Source organism: Diabrotica virgifera, chromosome 9 (genome assembly GCF_917563875.1).
Source record: "Diabrotica virgifera virgifera chromosome 9, PGI_DIABVI_V3a".
Lineage (NCBI taxonomy): Eukaryota > Metazoa > Arthropoda > Insecta > Coleoptera > Chrysomelidae > Diabrotica > Diabrotica virgifera.
In genome coordinates, this window is record NC_065451.1 from 191,805,559 (window position 1) to 191,824,641 (window position 19,083).

Sequence of the window (19,083 nt, forward strand, 5' to 3'; positions counted from 1 at the left end):
ATCAAAAATATAAAATGCAAGTTTCAAGGAAAAACTCTGTCTAACATTTTACAGAAATTTACCTGTTATTCGAATATTTTCTTTTAAATCTTTTGAACTCCGGCCAAAATATTTATCAATTAGATGAATCGTTGTTTGAACAATCCAAAATTTTTGAGCTGCATTCTGAGTACATAACAAAATATCTGAAATTCTCTCTCATAAGTAACTGATTAACTGATTATTTCAAACTCAAAGAAATTCTGAAAATATCGATAAGGAAAAATACATCCCAACATATTTTAAAAATTTTCCTGAAAAGCTTACGACTATAAACTATACTAACGCAGTTTGCAAAGCTTTTTAGAATTATACCTATTAACACGTTCAGTGCCAATGACGAGCTAGCGAATAACATTAAATCACTAAAATAGTTTTTATTAATTAGATTAGTTATTAGAATACTTGCTAAATAATATGTTGCGCACATTAAAATTAAAATATCATTAAAATTTATATTTATAGCATTCTCTTCATATCGTAGATGAAGACGAAATGTCCAAACAAATGTTTTTAAAGGAATACAAGACTGGACATTAAAAAACATCACTGTGTTAACAAATACCACAATAAAATACACTAGACTTAATAAAATCACAAGATCCCAAGTAACACATAGGTACCCTACACTAAAAATTGTGTTCAGAATAGCCAACATACAAATTATTGTGTGGAGTTTCTATATATCAAATAAAACATTTAATATTTTATAATGTATAATAACTTTGAAAACTTAACATTTTATTAAAGTTAAATATTGTAATATGTATTTGACTTTTTGTCAGGAATATTTTGGATTTGCTACTAAAAAATCGGCTCGAAGGACCATGTAGAAAAAAGCTAAAAAAAGTGAAATTTATATGTTGACTTTAAGCACAACGTGTATTCAAAAATGGAGCGTATATATGTCACAATTCAACAAAACAAAAAGCTTCTGAAAATGTTTTGTATTGACAAAAATTTATCTGAATAATCCTCGATCTCAACGATCTTATTTATAGAGACATGTTTATTGTTTATATGTTATATAGGTCTAACTTGCATTACACATAACAGCAGCAGAGACGTTAAAACGCAACTTCAAGCATTTCCAAAGATATTACATTTTGAGTAAAACAATAAGGCAAACAGTCAAACAATAACAAGGAATACTAAGCTCAGATTGGCCAATGCCCCTATTTTTCCCATTGCCACGTACGCAGCTGAAACATGGACTCTCAAAAAAGCAAAGTAAGATCGAAGCCTTCGAAATGTGGGTCTATATAAGAATTCTACGCATGTCCTGGACATACCACAGAACCAACCTGTAAATTCTGAAAGAGCTTCATCTAAAAGACAGGCTATTAAAAAGAGTAAACCGAGCATGCCTAAATTGCTTCAGCCATAAAGAGACAATAACGAGAACTATGGAACTATTGGTAGTAGAAGAACTATTGGAAATGTAAAAGGTCGAAGACCAAGAGGAAGATCTCGAACCCAATGAGCAAATCAAATGAAGACTCAGGTGGGAATACCTCTGGCACAAGATCGCAGTCAATGGAGACAGTCAGCTAACAATAATCTAGAATGTCATCCACGCCCTGGGCCTTGATTCTAATTCAAATTTCGACTCAAAACAAGTCGCAATCAATATGGCGACGTTGAAATGCGACTGTGCGAGCCTTGTGGATTTTAGTTAAACTAACGAAATGATCTCATCAAATAGCGACTTATCGAAATTAATTGCGACTCCAAAAAAGTAGTTGATATTATAATTTCGAGTCGAAATTATTGTGACACGGACATGAATGAATGGCCGAAAGCGAGGTTAGGTTTAGTTTAGGAGATGTTTAGGAGGTTTTTGTTTGTATCTTTCAAGGAAAACTAAAGCAAAAAGTATTAATATGGCTGGGTTTTATGGAAAATTGGTGGTTTTGGAGGAATTAGATAGAATAGTATTAAATTAGAAATATAATGATTGAAAATGTTAACAACGTGAATTATCAACTCAATGAAAGATGTAAGGTAATAATCTGGGAAAATTAGGATAAAACAAGGAAAATTATGTACCAGCTATTTTATTGCTGGAAACAAATCTTAAGATTTCATATATTAGTAATATAGCTATGCAAAGTCCGCAAAAAGTGTACTATTTGGTTTATAAACAAATTAGCGCTCCGAAATCTTTTTGAAGTTATACTTCTTTACCGGCGATAGAGGGTGATTTTTGAAGTTATACTTCTTTACCGGCGATAGAGGGTGATTTTTTATATGTTAAAACCTATCAGCCCGGCGCATGCGCATTATAACTTTGTTCTGATTGGATGTTCAAATGACATGTCAAAAATTATCCGATATGGCAGCTGTGGTTTGGAGGTAAAGGTAAACAAATGTATAATATATTAGTTTTATTGTTGAGGACAGAAACAAAAAAGTTTATAATATTGTAGTGACTTTTAAATAGTTTTTAAAAGCAACAGGTACGTAATAATTGTTAATGTATCATGGGTATAAACCTACCTATTTGATCTGCCAAAATACATAGTATGTAATACTTTTATTTATATAATTTGATTACCATCAAAATTTCTATCAATATTCACCTAATATATTGTTTTTTACTCCTTGTTTTGTTGTATTTTTTCAATTCTAAATCATTTCAATTCAAAATTAAAATAATTTGATCAATTTTCAAAATATCAAAATATCACAAGTTTAATCCGTTTAGTTAGTCGATCTTCGTAAATAATGACACATAGTGTCCGTGGCTAAGCGGAGAAGGCCAATGAATTCCAATACCAACCGCTCTTATCAGCGCTGGTTCGAGTCCCAATAGAAACTTTCTTTTTTGTTTTTTTTAATACATTTTATGATTGTAAGTATATTTATTATATAATTGTATTTTCAGAAAATACGTATTTAGTTAAAAAAAATTTCGACAATTAATGTTCAGACATCATTTGTGGCTTGTTTAATGTGTTTGTGTGTGTTTTATTCTTTTATTATTTTAATTTTTGGCACTGTTCGAATAAAAATGTTTGAGAAGTAGTAAGTATAAATTAAATATAGTAATGAAACATAGACTTACTCACAATCATTTAATTATACTTTGACGACCGGTTTCGATCTCTACAATATACAGATCATCTTCAGGTCGGCGTTACAAGTAGTTAAATGTGTTACTATCCACCACAAGTTGGTCATTGTTAAGTTGTGAAAACACAGATTGATTTGACAAAATAATATTGTTATTTACTCTATGTGTTATAAATTTAAGTTTCTTGATCTTATCATGAAGTTTCCTATATTGTCTACTCCTATGAAAATTAATAGTCCCATGTAAATCACGCATACATTCATCAAACTCGAGCGCTGTCATTCTTCTATGTAAGCTATTGTAGATTGTCTTCAGTTGCAAGTCAATGGTGTAGATATGTTGGTATAGTTTCCGAATCTCATCCCTAATGATGGATCTACCCAGAATTTTTACTTGTTTAGCCTTCGTTGCATTGAAGTTAAGTTCTCTTAGTCTACCTCTAGCATAACTAGGCAGCAGGTTGAGACGTAAACATTCGTTGTTATAAAAGATCTTAGATTTTTGTAACATTTTCTTGATGTTCAGCTCCTTGTAACGGTGTAGCAAAGTTGCTAGTCTTGCATTATTCAAATATTGAATGGGTTGCATATGTGAGTCCATATTAAATATAGTAATGAAACATAGACTTACTCACAATCATTTAATTATACTTTGACGACCGGTTTCGATCTCTACAATATACAGATCATCTTCAGGTCGGCGTTACAAGTAGTTAAATGTGTTACTATCCACCACAAGTTGGTCATTGTTAAGTTGTGAAAACACAGATTGATTTGACAAAATAATATTGTTATTTACTCTATGTGTTATAAATTTAAGTTTCTTGATCTTATCATGAAGTTTCCTATATTGTCTACTCCTATGAAAATTAATAGTCCCATGTAAATCACGCATACATTCATCAAACTCGAGCGTTGTCATTCTTCTATGTAAGCTATTGTAGATTGTCTTCAGTTGCAAGTCAATGGTGTAGATATGTTGGTATAGTTTCCGAATCTCATCCCTAATGATGGATCTACCCAGAATTTTTACTTGTTTAGCCTTCGTTGCATTGAAGTTAAGTTCTCTTAGTCTACCTCTAGCATAACTAGGCAGCAGGTTGAGACGTAAACATTCGTTGTTATAAAAGATCTTAGATTTTTGTAACATTTTCTTGATGTTCAGCTCCTTGTAACGGTGTAGCAAAGTTGCTAGTCTTGCATTATTCAAATATTGAATGGGTTGCATATGTGAGTCCATATTAAATATAGTAATGAAACATAGACTTACTCACAATCATTTAATTATACTTTGACGACCGGTTTCGATCTCTACAATATACAGATCATCTTCAGGTCGGCGTTACAAGTAGTTAAATGTGTTACTATCCACCACAAGTTGGTCATTGTTAAGTTGTGAAAACACAGATTGATTTGACAAAATAATATTGTTATTTACTCTATGTGTTATAAATTTAAGTTTCTTGATCTTATCATGAAGTTTCCTATATTGTCTACTCCTATGAAAATTAATAGTCCCATGTAAATCACGCATACATTCATCAAACTCGAGCGCTGTCATTCTTCTATGTAAGCTATTGTAGATTGTCTTCAGTTGCAAGTCAATGGTGTAGATATGTTGGTATAGTTTCCGAATCTCATCCCTAATGATGGATCTACCCAGAATTTTTACTTGTTTAGCCTTCGTTGCATTGAAGTTAAGTTCTCTTAGTCTACCTCTAGCATAACTAGGCAGCAGGTTGAGACGTAAACATTCGTTGTTATAAAAGATCTTAGATTTTTGTAACATTTTCTTGATGTTCAGCTCCTTGTAACGGTGTAGCAAAGTTGCTAGTCTTGCATTATTCAAATATTGAATGGGTTGCATATGTGAGTCCATATTAAATATAGTAATGAAACATAGACTTACTCACAATCATTTAATTATACTTTGACGACCGGTTTCGATCTCTACAATATACAGATCATCTTCAGGTCGGCGTTACAAGTAGTTAAATGTGTTACTATCCACCACAAGTTGGTCATTGTTAAGTTGTGAAAACACAGATTGATTTGACAAAATAATATTGTTATTTACTCTATGTGTTATAAATTTAAGTTTCTTGATCTTATCATGAAGTTTCCTATATTGTCTACTCCTATGAAAATTAATAGTCCCATGTAAATCACGCATACATTCATCAAACTCGAGCGCTGTCATTCTTCTATGTAAGCTATTGTAGATTGTCTTCAGTTGCAAGTCAATGGTGTAGATATGTTGGTATAGTTTCCGAATCTCATCCCTAATGATGGATCTACCCAGAATTTTTACTTGTTTAGCCTTCGTTGCATTGAAGTTAAGTTCTCTTAGTCTACCTCTAGCATAACTAGGCAGCAGGTTGAGACGTAAACATTCGTTGTTATAAAAGATCTTAGATTTTTGTAACATTTTCTTGATGTTCAGCTCCTTGTAACGGTGTAGCAAAGTTGCTAGTCTTGCATTATTCAAATATTGAATGGGTTGCATATGTGAGTCCATATTAAATATAGTAATGAAACATAGACTTACTCACAATCATTTAATTATACTTTGACGACCGGTTTCGATCTCTACAATATACAGATCATCTTCAGGTCGGCGTTACAAGTAGTTAAATGTGTTACTATCCACCACAAGTTGGTCATTGTTAAGTTGTGAAAACACAGATTGATTTGACAAAATAATATTGTTATTTACTCTATGTGTTATAAATTTAAGTTTCTTGATCTTATCATGAAGTTTCCTATATTGTCTACTCCTATGAAAATTAATAGTCCCATGTAAATCACGCATACATTCATCAAACTCGAGCGCTGTCATTCTTCTATGTAAGCTATTGTAGATTGTCTTCAGTTGCAAGTCAATGGTGTAGATATGTTGGTATAGTTTCCGAATCTCATCCCTAATGATGGATCTACCCAGAATTTTTACTTGTTTAGCCTTCGTTGCATTGAAGTTAAGTTCTCTTAGTCTACCTCTAGCATAACTAGGCAGCAGGTTGAGACGTAAACATTCGTTGTTATAAAAGATCTTAGATTTTTGTAACATTTTCTTGATGTTCAGCTCCTTGTAACGGTGTAGCAAAGTTGCTAGTCTTGCATTATTCAAATATTGAATGGGTTGCATATGTGAGTCCATATTAAATATAGTAATGAAACATAGACTTACTCACAATCATTTAATTATACTTTGACGACCGGTTTCGATCTCTACAATATACAGATCATCTTCAGGTCGGCGTTACAAGTAGTTAAATGTGTTACTATCCACCACAAGTTGGTCATTGTTAAGTTGTGAAAACACAGATTGATTTGACAAAATAATATTGTTATTTACTCTATGTGTTATAAATTTAAGTTTCTTGATCTTATCATGAAGTTTCCTATATTGTCTACTCCTATGAAAATTAATAGTCCCATGTAAATCACGCATACATTCATCAAACTCGAGCGCTGTCATTCTTCTATGTAAGCTATTGTAGATTGTCTTCAGTTGCAAGTCAATGGTGTAGATATGTTGGTATAGTTTCCGAATCTCATCCCTAATGATGGATCTACCCAGAATTTTTACTTGTTTAGCCTTCGTTGCATTGAAGTTAAGTTCTCTTAGTCTACCTCTAGCATAACTAGGCAGCAGGTTGAGACGTAAACATTCGTTGTTATAAAAGATCTTAGATTTTTGTAACATTTTCTTGATGTTCAGCTCCTTGTAACGGTGTAGCAAAGTTGCTAGTCTTGCATTATTCAAATATTGAATGGGTTGCATATGTGAGTCCATATTAAATATAGTAATGAAACATAGACTTACTCACAATCATTTAATTATACTTTGACGACCGGTTTCGATCTCTACAATATACAGATCATCTTCAGGTCGGCGTTACAAGTAGTTAAATGTGTTACTATCCACCACAAGTTGGTCATTGTTAAGTTGTGAAAACACAGATTGATTTGACAAAATAATATTGTTATTTACTCTATGTGTTATAAATTTAAGTTTCTTGATCTTATCATGAAGTTTCCTATATTGTCTACTCCTATGAAAATTAATAGTCCCATGTAAATCACGCATACATTCATCAAACTCGAGCGCTGTCATTCTTCTATGTAAGCTATTGTAGATTGTCTTCAGTTGCAAGTCAATGGTGTAGATATGTTGGTATAGTTTCCGAATCTCATCCCTAATGATGGATCTACCCAGAATTTTTACTTGTTTAGCCTTCGTTGCATTGAAGTTAAGTTCTCTTAGTCTACCTCTAGCATAACTAGGCAGCAGGTTGAGACGTAAACATTCGTTGTTATAAAAGATCTTAGATTTTTGTAACATTTTCTTGATGTTCAGCTCCTTGTAACGGTGTAGCAAAGTTGCTAGTCTTGCATTATTCAAATATTGAATGGGTTGCATATGTGAGTCCATATTAAATATATGCATATATGAATATGCATATATGAATAATGCAAGACTAGCAACTTTGCTACACCGTTACAAGGAGCTGAACATCAAGAAAATGTTACAAAAATCTAAGATCTTTTATAACAACGAATGTTTACGTCTCAACCTGCTGCCTAGTTATGCTAGAGGTAGACTAAGAGAACTTAACTTCAATGCAACGAAGGCTAAACAAGTAAAAATTCTGGGTAGATCCATCATTAGGGATGAGATTCGGAAACTATACCAACATATCTACACCATTGACTTGCAACTGAAGACAATCTACAATAGCTTACATAGAAGAATGACAGCGCTCGAGTTTGATGAATGTATGCGTGATTTACATGGGACTATTAATTTTCATAGGAGTAGACAATATAGGAAACTTCATGATAAGATCAAGAAACTTAAATTTATAACACATAGAGTAAATAACAATATTATTTTGTCAAATCAATCTGTGTTTTCACAACTTAACAATGACCAACTTGTGGTGGATAGTAACACATTTAACTACTTGTAACGCCGACCTGAAGATGATCTGTATATTGTAGAGATCGAAACCGGTCGTCAAAGTATAATTAAATGATTGTGAGTAAGTCTATGTTTCATTACTATATTTAATATGGACTCACATATGCAACCCATTCAATATTTGAATAATGCAAGACTAGCAACTTTGCTACACCGTTACAAGGAGCTGAACATCAAGAAAATGTTACAAAAATCTAAGATCTTTTATAACAACGAATGTTTACGTCTCAACCTGCTGCCTAGTTATGCTAGAGGTAGACTAAGAGAACTTAACTTCAATGCAACGAAGGCTAAACAAGTAAAAATTCTGGGTAGATCCATCATTAGGGATGAGATTCGGAAACTATACCAACATATCTACACCATTGACTTGCAACTGAAGACAATCTACAATAGCTTACATAGAAGAATGACAGCGCTCGAGTTTGATGAATGTATGCGTGATTTACATGGGACTATTAATTTTCATAGGAGTAGACAATATAGGAAACTTCATGATAAGATCAAGAAACTTAAATTTATAACACATAGAGTAAATAACAATATTATTTTGTCAAATCAATCTGTGTTTTCACAACTTAACAATGACCAACTTGTGGTGGATAGTAACACATTTAACTACTTGTAACGCCGACCTGAAGATGATCTGTATATTGTAGAGATCGAAACCGGTCGTCAAAGTATAATTAAATGATTGTGAGTAAGTCTATGTTTCATTACTATATTTAATATGGACTCACATATGCAACCCATTCAATATTTGAATAATGCAAGACTAGCAACTTTGCTACACCGTTACAAGGAGCTGAACATCAAGAAAATGTTACAAAAATCTAAGATCTTTTATAACAACGAATGTTTACGTCTCAACCTGCTGCCTAGTTATGCTAGAGGTAGACTAAGAGAACTTAACTTCAATGCAACGAAGGCTAAACAAGTAAAAATTCTGGGTAGATCCATCATTAGGGATGAGATTCGGAAACTATACCAACATATCTACACCATTGACTTGCAACTGAAGACAATCTACAATAGCTTACATAGAAGAATGACAGCGCTCGAGTTTGATGAATGTATGCGTGATTTACATGGGACTATTAATTTTCATAGGAGTAGACAATATAGGAAACTTCATGATAAGATCAAGAAACTTAAATTTATAACACATAGAGTAAATAACAATATTATTTTGTCAAATCAATCTGTGTTTTCACAACTTAACAATGACCAACTTGTGGTGGATAGTAACACATTTAACTACTTGTAACGCCGACCTGAAGATGATCTGTATATTGTAGAGATCGAAACCGGTCGTCAAAGTATAATTAAATGATTGTGAGTAAGTCTATGTTTCATTACTATATTTAATATGGACTCACATATGCAACCCATTCAATATTTGAATAATGCAAGACTAGCAACTTTGCTACACCGTTACAAGGAGCTGAACATCAAGAAAATGTTACAAAAATCTAAGATCTTTTATAACAACGAATGTTTACGTCTCAACCTGCTGCCTAGTTATGCTAGAGGTAGACTAAGAGAACTTAACTTCAATGCAACGAAGGCTAAACAAGTAAAAATTCTGGGTAGATCCATCATTAGGGATGAGATTCGGAAACTATACCAACATATCTACACCATTGACTTGCAACTGAAGACAATCTACAATAGCTTACATAGAAGAATGACAGCGCTCGAGTTTGATGAATGTATGCGTGATTTACATGGGACTATTAATTTTCATAGGAGTAGACAATATAGGAAACTTCATGATAAGATCAAGAAACTTAAATTTATAACACATAGAGTAAATAACAATATTATTTTGTCAAATCAATCTGTGTTTTCACAACTTAACAATGACCAACTTGTGGTGGATAGTAACACATTTAACTACTTGTAACGCCGACCTGAAGATGATCTGTATATTGTAGAGATCGAAACCGGTCGTCAAAGTATAATTAAATGATTGTGAGTAAGTCTATGTTTCATTACTATATTTAATATGGACTCACATATGCAACCCATTCAATATTTGAATAATGCAAGACTAGCAACTTTGCTACACCGTTACAAGGAGCTGAACATCAAGAAAATGTTACAAAAATCTAAGATCTTTTATAACAACGAATGTTTACGTCTCAACCTGCTGCCTAGTTATGCTAGAGGTAGACTAAGAGAACTTAACTTCAATGCAACGAAGGCTAAACAAGTAAAAATTCTGGGTAGATCCATCATTAGGGATGAGATTCGGAAACTATACCAACATATCTACACCATTGACTTGCAACTGAAGACAATCTACAATAGCTTACATAGAAGAATGACAGCGCTCGAGTTTGATGAATGTATGCGTGATTTACATGGGACTATTAATTTTCATAGGAGTAGACAATATAGGAAACTTCATGATAAGATCAAGAAACTTAAATTTATAACACATAGAGTAAATAACAATATTATTTTGTCAAATCAATCTGTGTTTTCACAACTTAACAATGACCAACTTGTGGTGGATAGTAACACATTTAACTACTTGTAACGCCGACCTGAAGATGATCTGTATATTGTAGAGATCGAAACCGGTCGTCAAAGTATAATTAAATGATTGTGAGTAAGTCTATGTTTCATTACTATATTTAATATGGACTCACATATGCAACCCATTCAATATTTGAATAATGCAAGACTAGCAACTTTGCTACACCGTTACAAGGAGCTGAACATCAAGAAAATGTTACAAAAATCTAAGATCTTTTATAACAACGAATGTTTACGTCTCAACCTGCTGCCTAGTTATGCTAGAGGTAGACTAAGAGAACTTAACTTCAATGCAACGAAGGCTAAACAAGTAAAAATTCTGGGTAGATCCATCATTAGGGATGAGATTCGGAAACTATACCAACATATCTACACCATTGACTTGCAACTGAAGACAATCTACAATAGCTTACATAGAAGAATGACAGCGCTCGAGTTTGATGAATGTATGCGTGATTTACATGGGACTATTAATTTTCATAGGAGTAGACAATATAGGAAACTTCATGATAAGATCAAGAAACTTAAATTTATAACACATAGAGTAAATAACAATATTATTTTGTCAAATCAATCTGTGTTTTCACAACTTAACAATGACCAACTTGTGGTGGATAGTAACACATTTAACTACTTGTAACGCCGACCTGAAGATGATCTGTATATTGTAGAGATCGAAACCGGTCGTCAAAGTATAATTAAATGATTGTGAGTAAGTCTATGTTTCATTACTATATTTAATATGGACTCACATATGCAACCCATTCAATATTTGAATAATGCAAGACTAGCAACTTTGCTACACCGTTACAAGGAGCTGAACATCAAGAAAATGTTACAAAAATCTAAGATCTTTTATAACAACGAATGTTTACGTCTCAACCTGCTGCCTAGTTATGCTAGAGGTAGACTAAGAGAACTTAACTTCAATGCAACGAAGGCTAAACAAGTAAAAATTCTGGGTAGATCCATCATTAGGGATGAGATTCGGAAACTATACCAACATATCTACACCATTGACTTGCAACTGAAGACAATCTACAATAGCTTACATAGAAGAATGACAGCGCTCGAGTTTGATGAATGTATGCGTGATTTACATGGGACTATTAATTTTCATAGGAGTAGACAATATAGGAAACTTCATGATAAGATCAAGAAACTTAAATTTATAACACATAGAGTAAATAACAATATTATTTTGTCAAATCAATCTGTGTTTTCACAACTTAACAATGACCAACTTGTGGTGGATAGTAACACATTTAACTACTTGTAACGCCGACCTGAAGATGATCTGTATATTGTAGAGATCGAAACCGGTCGTCAAAGTATAATTAAATGATTGTGAGTAAGTCTATGTTTCATTACTATATTTAATATGGACTCACATATGCAACCCATTCAATATAAGTATAAATTAGTTTAATATTTAAACAAAATATAAATAAAAAGTATATTAACTTCGTTTAAATCATATAATAGAAGTATAACTTCTTACGTGCGTACAAAGTACACACATTCTTTTTTTTATATGTTAAAACCTATCAGCCCGGCGCATGCGCATTATAACTTTGTTCTGATTGGATGTTCAAATGACATGTCAAAAATTATCCGATATGGCAGCTGTGGTTTGGAGGTAAAGGTAAACAAATGTAGAATATATTAGTTTTATTGTTGTGAGGACAGAAACAAAAAAGTTTATAATATTGTAGTGACTTTTAAATAGTTTTTAAAAGCAACAGGTACGTAATAATTGTTAATGTATCATGGGTATAAACCTACCTATTTGATCTGCCAAAATACATAGTATGTAATACTTTTATTTATATAATTTGATTACCATCAAAACTTCTATCAATATTCACCTAATACAGGGTGCGCCAAACCTCTGGTCTTCTTTGATTACGGCTAAACTATGAGATATACAAAAAAATGTTTATAACAAAACTAATGTATATCAAAGAGGTCTATAACTTAAAATTATTTTCAATTATACAGGGTGAGTCAGAACGACGGTATGAACCAAAGTTGTATTTTTTTAAATGGAACACCCTGTATATTAAATCATTTTTGAATATATTATTTAAAAATATGAAAAATTTGTATAAGGTCTTATAGGCCTAAAGTTAACAATTTTCAAAATATTTACATTTTTATTGAGAAAAATGGTAATATTTATAGGGTTGTGGATTATGTTTCCAAGGAAATAAAAATTAGGTGATAGGTCAAAGTTTTTAAAATATAGTGTTATTTTTAAATAATTTAATATTTTTTACTTTTAGCCATAAAATATACAGTGTGATCACTATTTGCAAATACAAAATTTTCTCATTTTTTTTAAATGGGACACCCTGTATATTAGTTTTGCGTTTGGTAGTAAATATTACAACCTTTCTTTTGGTATAAGGTTGTATGTACCTAGCATGTTTCGTTTTGTAGATATTTTAAAAAAACTATAGATTTTACGTTTTTGCGGATTTTTTATTTAAAAATTTTTTTGCAAAAAAAATAATTATAATCTGGTTTTAGAAACATACACTAAAATATAAAATATGAAAATAAAAACGTAATTAAAGATTAAAATAAATCGTATGCTAGTACAATTCAATTGAATTTAATAACTTTAAATTATTTTACAAAAAATATTTTACCTTATTAATGAATACATAAATTAGTTACTAAATTAAATAAACAACCAAATTTTAAATCAATCGTAGTAATTCTTCTACCGCAGCAACTTTCCTGTACCAAATTAATTGTTAGTTATATTGTATTTACGAGTAAGATCAGTTAATAACTTTTTAATTTACCTACATCTTGAGAACGTATAAAGTATGCTTTGAAACAAATGAACGTTATGGAAGTATATTAAGAAGTAAATAGTATCTATGTACCTACTCGTGTCACAAAAGCTGGTAATAATTTCTAATGGTTTCGCCCAAAACAAATGTCATCCAAAAATTTTTCGGTTAAAAAATTAAAATTTAAAATATAAAAAATTGTTACAAAAATTTCAACTACAAAAGTATTACCAGTTTTTGTGACACCAGTAAATACTATTTATATTAATAAATAATTTGGATGATACATTTAACATTCATTTGTTTCAAAGCATACTTTATAATAATTTTTATATTCTCAAGATGTATGTAAGTAAATTTAAAAGGTAAATTAAAAGTTTAACTAAATACAATTTAACTAACAATTAATTTGGTACAGGAAAGTTGCTGTAGTAGAAAAATTACTACGGTTGATTTAAAATTTGGTTGTTTATTTAATTTAGTTACTAATTTATGCATTCATTAATATGGTAAAATATTTTTTGTAAAATAATTTAAAGTTATTAAATTCAATTGAATTGTACTAGCATACGATTTATTTTAATCTTTAATTACGTTTTTATTTTCATATTTTATATTTTAGTGTATGTTTCTAAAACCAGATTATAATTATTTTTTTTTGAAAAAAAATTTTTAAATAAAAAATCCGCAAACACGTAAAATCTATAGTTTTTTTAAAATATCTACAAAACGAAGCAAGCTAGGTACATACAACCTTATACCAAAAGAAAGGTTGTAATATTTACTACAAAACGCAAAACTAATATACAGGGTGTCCCATTTAAAAAAAATGAGAAAATTTTGTATTTGCAAATAGTGATCACACTGTATATTTTATGGCTAAAAGTAAAAAAACATTAAATTATTTAAAAATATCACTATATTTTAAAAACTTTGACCTATCACCTAAATTTTTATTTCCTTGGAAACATAATCCACAACCCTATAAATATTACCATTTTTCTCAATAAAAATGTAAATATTTCGAAAATTATTAACTTTAGGCCTATAAGACCTTATACAAATCTTTCATATTTTTAAATAATATATTCAAAAATGATTTAATATACAGGGTGTTCCATTTAAAAAAATACAACTTTGGTTCATACCGTCGTTCTGACTCACCCTGTATAATTGAAAATAATTTTAAATTATAGACCTCTTTGATACACATTAGTTTTGTTATAAACATTTTTTTGTATATCTCATAATTTAGCCGTAATCAAAGAAGACCAGAGGTTTGGCGCACCCTGTATATTGTTTTTTTACTCTATGTTTTGTTGTATTTTTCAATTCTAAATCATTTCAATTCAAAATTAAAATAATTTGATCAATTTTCAAAATATCAAAATATCACAAGTTTAATCCGTTTAGTTAGTCGATCTTCGTAAATAATGACACATAGTGTCCGTGGCTAAGCGGAGAAGGCGAATGAATTCCAATACCAACCGCTCTTATCAGCGCTGGTTCGAGTCCCAATAGAAACTTTCTTTTTTGTTTTTTTTAATACATTTTATGATTGTAAGTATATTTATTATATAATTGTATTTTAAGAAAATACGTATTTAGTTAAAAAAATTTTCGACAATTAATGTTCAGACATCATTTGTGGCTTGTTTAATGTGTTTGTGTGTGTTTTATTCTTTTATTATTTTAATTTTTGGCATTGTTCTAATAAAAATGTTTGAGAAGTAGTAAGTATAAATTAGTTTAATATTTAAACAAAATATAAATAAAAAGTACATTAATTTCGTTTAAATCATATAATAGAAGTATAACTTCTTACGTGCGTACAAAGTACACACACATTCTTTTTTTTTTCAATTCTCTGTAACTCAGAAGATTTTAACGTTAAACCAAAAACACTCACATAAAAATTCACTGTAAATTAATTCTGCACATAGATATTTTTTTTTTCGATTTCCTTCGGCGGAAATTTTCCTCGGAAAATTCGGGTTTTCCAAACAAAATATTTAATTTTCAACTAAAATTTTATGAGTGTCTTGAAGATATGAAAATTTGTATGTACAACGAGGACCGGTATAAAAAGGTAATGGTTTAAAGATTGAAATCCTGTTGTTTATAACTCTGCCGCAAATGCCGGTCAAATTTGACCGGTTATACCTGGAAGCACTCAATTCGATTTTTTTTTCTTCGAAGAAGAAGCCGTGCCCTTTTCAACAGCGTTAACTTAATTTAATCTGATATTTTCTGAGGGGTTCCATTTGTTTATAAGCCAAAAAATTGTTTCTTTATAACATTCCTGAGACCGCTCAAATATAGTCCAAGTAATGAAGCTTAAAATAGGACAAAAGCTCGCAATTTTTACAGAATGGATCGATTTGCTTGAAAATTTGAGAATAAGTAGTGGATAGTCCAAGGATCAAAATCTATATGATGCCGAAAGGCGCTTTTATTATGGGGGTGGTTGCCACCCCATGTCGGAGGTGAAAATTTTTTATTATATTTTGACTGCAAAAGTTGGTAAAAACATTCATTCTAAGCAAAAAATGTTCTATACATTTTTTTGATAAAATTAATAGTTTTCTATTTATTCGCTATCGAATGTGTTAGTTTTATATTAAAAAAATTAATGTTTTTAATCAGTTTTCTGCAAATAACTCAAAAAGTTTTTGTTTTATCAAAACAACTTTGCTTAACAAAAATGTACCTTTTGAAAAAATCAACAAAATCGTTTTTTAAATTTTCTTTAAGACCAATAGTAATCGAGCTATACTTTATTATATATTAGGTCTTCTTCGGCAAATGCTAAATATTGTAGTTTCAAAGTCAAAAGACGGGAAAACTATGCATTTTTCGAGGATCACTGGTTTAAACTAATTTGAAGTATTTAAAAATATCTATCTTCAGAAATATATTTCAAGTCTTTAGCTCAAAAATTAGGTGGCTTATAATGAAAAGAATGTCAGACCCTATATTTTTCAGCGAAAAAGTGATTGAAAGCAAACCCCTAATCACCACCCTGATTAAAATTAGTCATTGACCTTATTTCATCTTCTTTACTTATGTATTATTAATAGGCTCTAGAAGTTTAACTGGTTTAGAATGATTAGTTTTAAAAAAAATGGAGTCAAAAGCAAATATCGAATTTTTGAAGTTTGGTAAAAAATTCCTTTTTCTTCAAGAAAGATTATCATCAGAGATACAAAAAAATATTTAAATATAAAATTGTAGCTCATTTAATTCCTAAGAACATGGTTTGCAAAAATTTTCTCTAGGGTAAAAATTGAGTGAACTATTGACAATTAAAACTTGTAATAACATGCAAAAATCACCTTTACCAACCCTTTCAAAGTCACCACTTTTTGCGACTGAGGATTTTAAAAGGATTTGGTATTAATAGTCTTATATATCTTGTAAAAACCTACAAAATTATTTTTTAACAAACTTTCTAAGATAAAAATTAAAAAGGTTAAGGTTAAAAAATCAATATATTTTTTTCAAAAAAAAAAAAAGAAATCCAATTGGAAGCATAATAATGTAAGTTAGCTTTACTTTTAGTCATTGGCCTTATTAATTCTTCTTTATTTATGTATTATTAATAGATTGTAAAATTTGACTGGCTTAGAATGATTAGATTTAAAAAAACTAGAGTTAAAAGCGAATAACGACTTTTTGTAGTTTGGTAAAAAATGCCATTTTCTTCAAAATAGAAAGATTAGCATCAAATATACGAAAAAATGTCTTTATATGAAATTGTAGGTTATTTAATTCCCAAGAACTTGGTTTAAAAAAAATTTTCTACGGCAAAAATTGAGTGAATGGTAAATGCGTATATATCGAAAAACATTGATTTTTTCTATATAAAACTAACACTTTCGATAGCGAATAAATCGAAAAGTATTAATTTTATCAAAAAAATGTATAGAACATTTTTTGCTTAGAATTAATGTTTTTATCAACTTTTGCAGTCAAAATATAATAAAAAATTTCCACCCCTAAGATGGGGTGGCAACCGACCCCATGGTAAAAGCGCCTTTCGGCATCATATAGATTTTGCTCCTTGAACTATCCACTACTTATTCTCAAATTTTCAAGCAAATCGATCCATTCTGTAAAAATTGCGAGGTGAAATGCTTCGGTTCCTGGACTAATAGTCCAATTTCAATTTTGTAAAGTACGTTGAATAGGTATAGTGTTTTTTATACGAAAATAATAGTTATTCTGGTGTATCATAATCTTTCTGTTATTATTTCGACCGAAATTTTTTAATTAACATTTTAATAATTGCTAAACTATTGGTTAGATTGTCGCCAGCCTCCTGATATCTAATCTACTATAAAAAATCTTTCACGTCATCCATTTATTTAATTATTGATAAATAATTACTTTCCTAAAATTTTAATTGAAAATTACAGATTTTTTTGGGAAAACTAGGAATTTCCGAGTAAAATTTTTGTTGAAGGAAATCGAAAAAAAAAAACTTTGTGCAGAACTAAATTGCGGTGAATTTTTATTCGAGTGTTTTTGGTTTTAAGGAAAAATCTTAGGGAGTTACAGAGCACCAATTAAAAAAAAAGAAGATTTAGGAGTGCTAATTTGTTTATAAATAAAATAACACACTTTCTGCAGACTTTTCATACCTCATATTACTAATATATGCAATCTTAAGATTCGATTTTAGCAATAAAATAGCTGGTAAATAACTTTTCTCAAAATGACATTTTTTCGATAATTTGTCCAGACTATCAACAAACGTTGCGGTGGTTGCATAGCTAATAAATCCAATAAACAGGAGGACCAACCCAAATTCTGAGCAGTGTCAAAATGATAACGTTAATATCCCCAGTTGTAACTAATATCGAAATGAATAAAAATCGCTATAAATAGCGACCATCATGGCGGAGTCGAAATTAAATTGCGACATCGAAATGAATTAGAATCAGGCCTGATCAGGGCTCAAGGAATGAGGAGGAGATTTCTGAGCCATCACTTAGTTTTTTATACGCAAGATCCAGACAATGGCAGTATATTGGCAGTTCCGAATCAAATACAAAATCGAAAGGTGACTTACCTTATTCGTGGACGAAGATGTGTGATAATTGCGAGACCTGGTAGATTTGTCTTCCGAGATGGTTTTAACGGGTGTCTTGGTTGTTTGTGGGCCTGAAGTACCGATAGTGGGGTCGGCGTTTTTCGTTACCTCCAGACTTTCCGGCACGGTCTGAAGGGTGGAACGCATAGCGGCCGACATCGTCCCCACTCACACTATCGCGCTGGCCACTTTACATTACCTGAAACAAAGGAAAAAAGATATAAAATACGAAAATATTTTAGAAAAATCCATACCAGCTGAGGGCAAAGTATTTAACTGTAAAGCCGGGATCCCACGGAACGTTGAGCGGCGCTCTTCGCTAGTTTACGTTGGCGAAGAGAAATAGAAAATACATAATAGTGAAAGGAAAAGAGAGCACGAACTACGGTCTACGTTACTGTGAAATTAAAAAATACATATGTACTTTTTGGTAAATTCACTCCAACTACCACAGAATGTGGTCGGACCATTCCGATGGAGCGTGTCCCCTCGAGTATCGAATCGAGAGTTTAGCTTAGTCTGTTGTACGTCAACAGTGTTGG

At 31.0% G+C, this 19,083-nt stretch overlaps 1 protein-coding gene across 1 annotated transcript in view; it reads right to left on the bottom strand.

The window, feature by feature from the left end:
- LOC126892901 (MAP/microtubule affinity-regulating kinase 3-like) overlaps positions 1–18,728 on the bottom strand; it is a 592,659-nt gene extending 573,931 nt beyond the window's left edge. The window contains exon 1 of the mRNA XM_050662736.1: positions 18,521–18,728. The gene's annotated coding sequence lies outside the window, so the exon portion shown is untranslated. The remainder of the gene's footprint in view (positions 1–18,520) is intronic.
- Between the last annotated feature and the right edge of the window lie 355 nt (positions 18,729–19,083).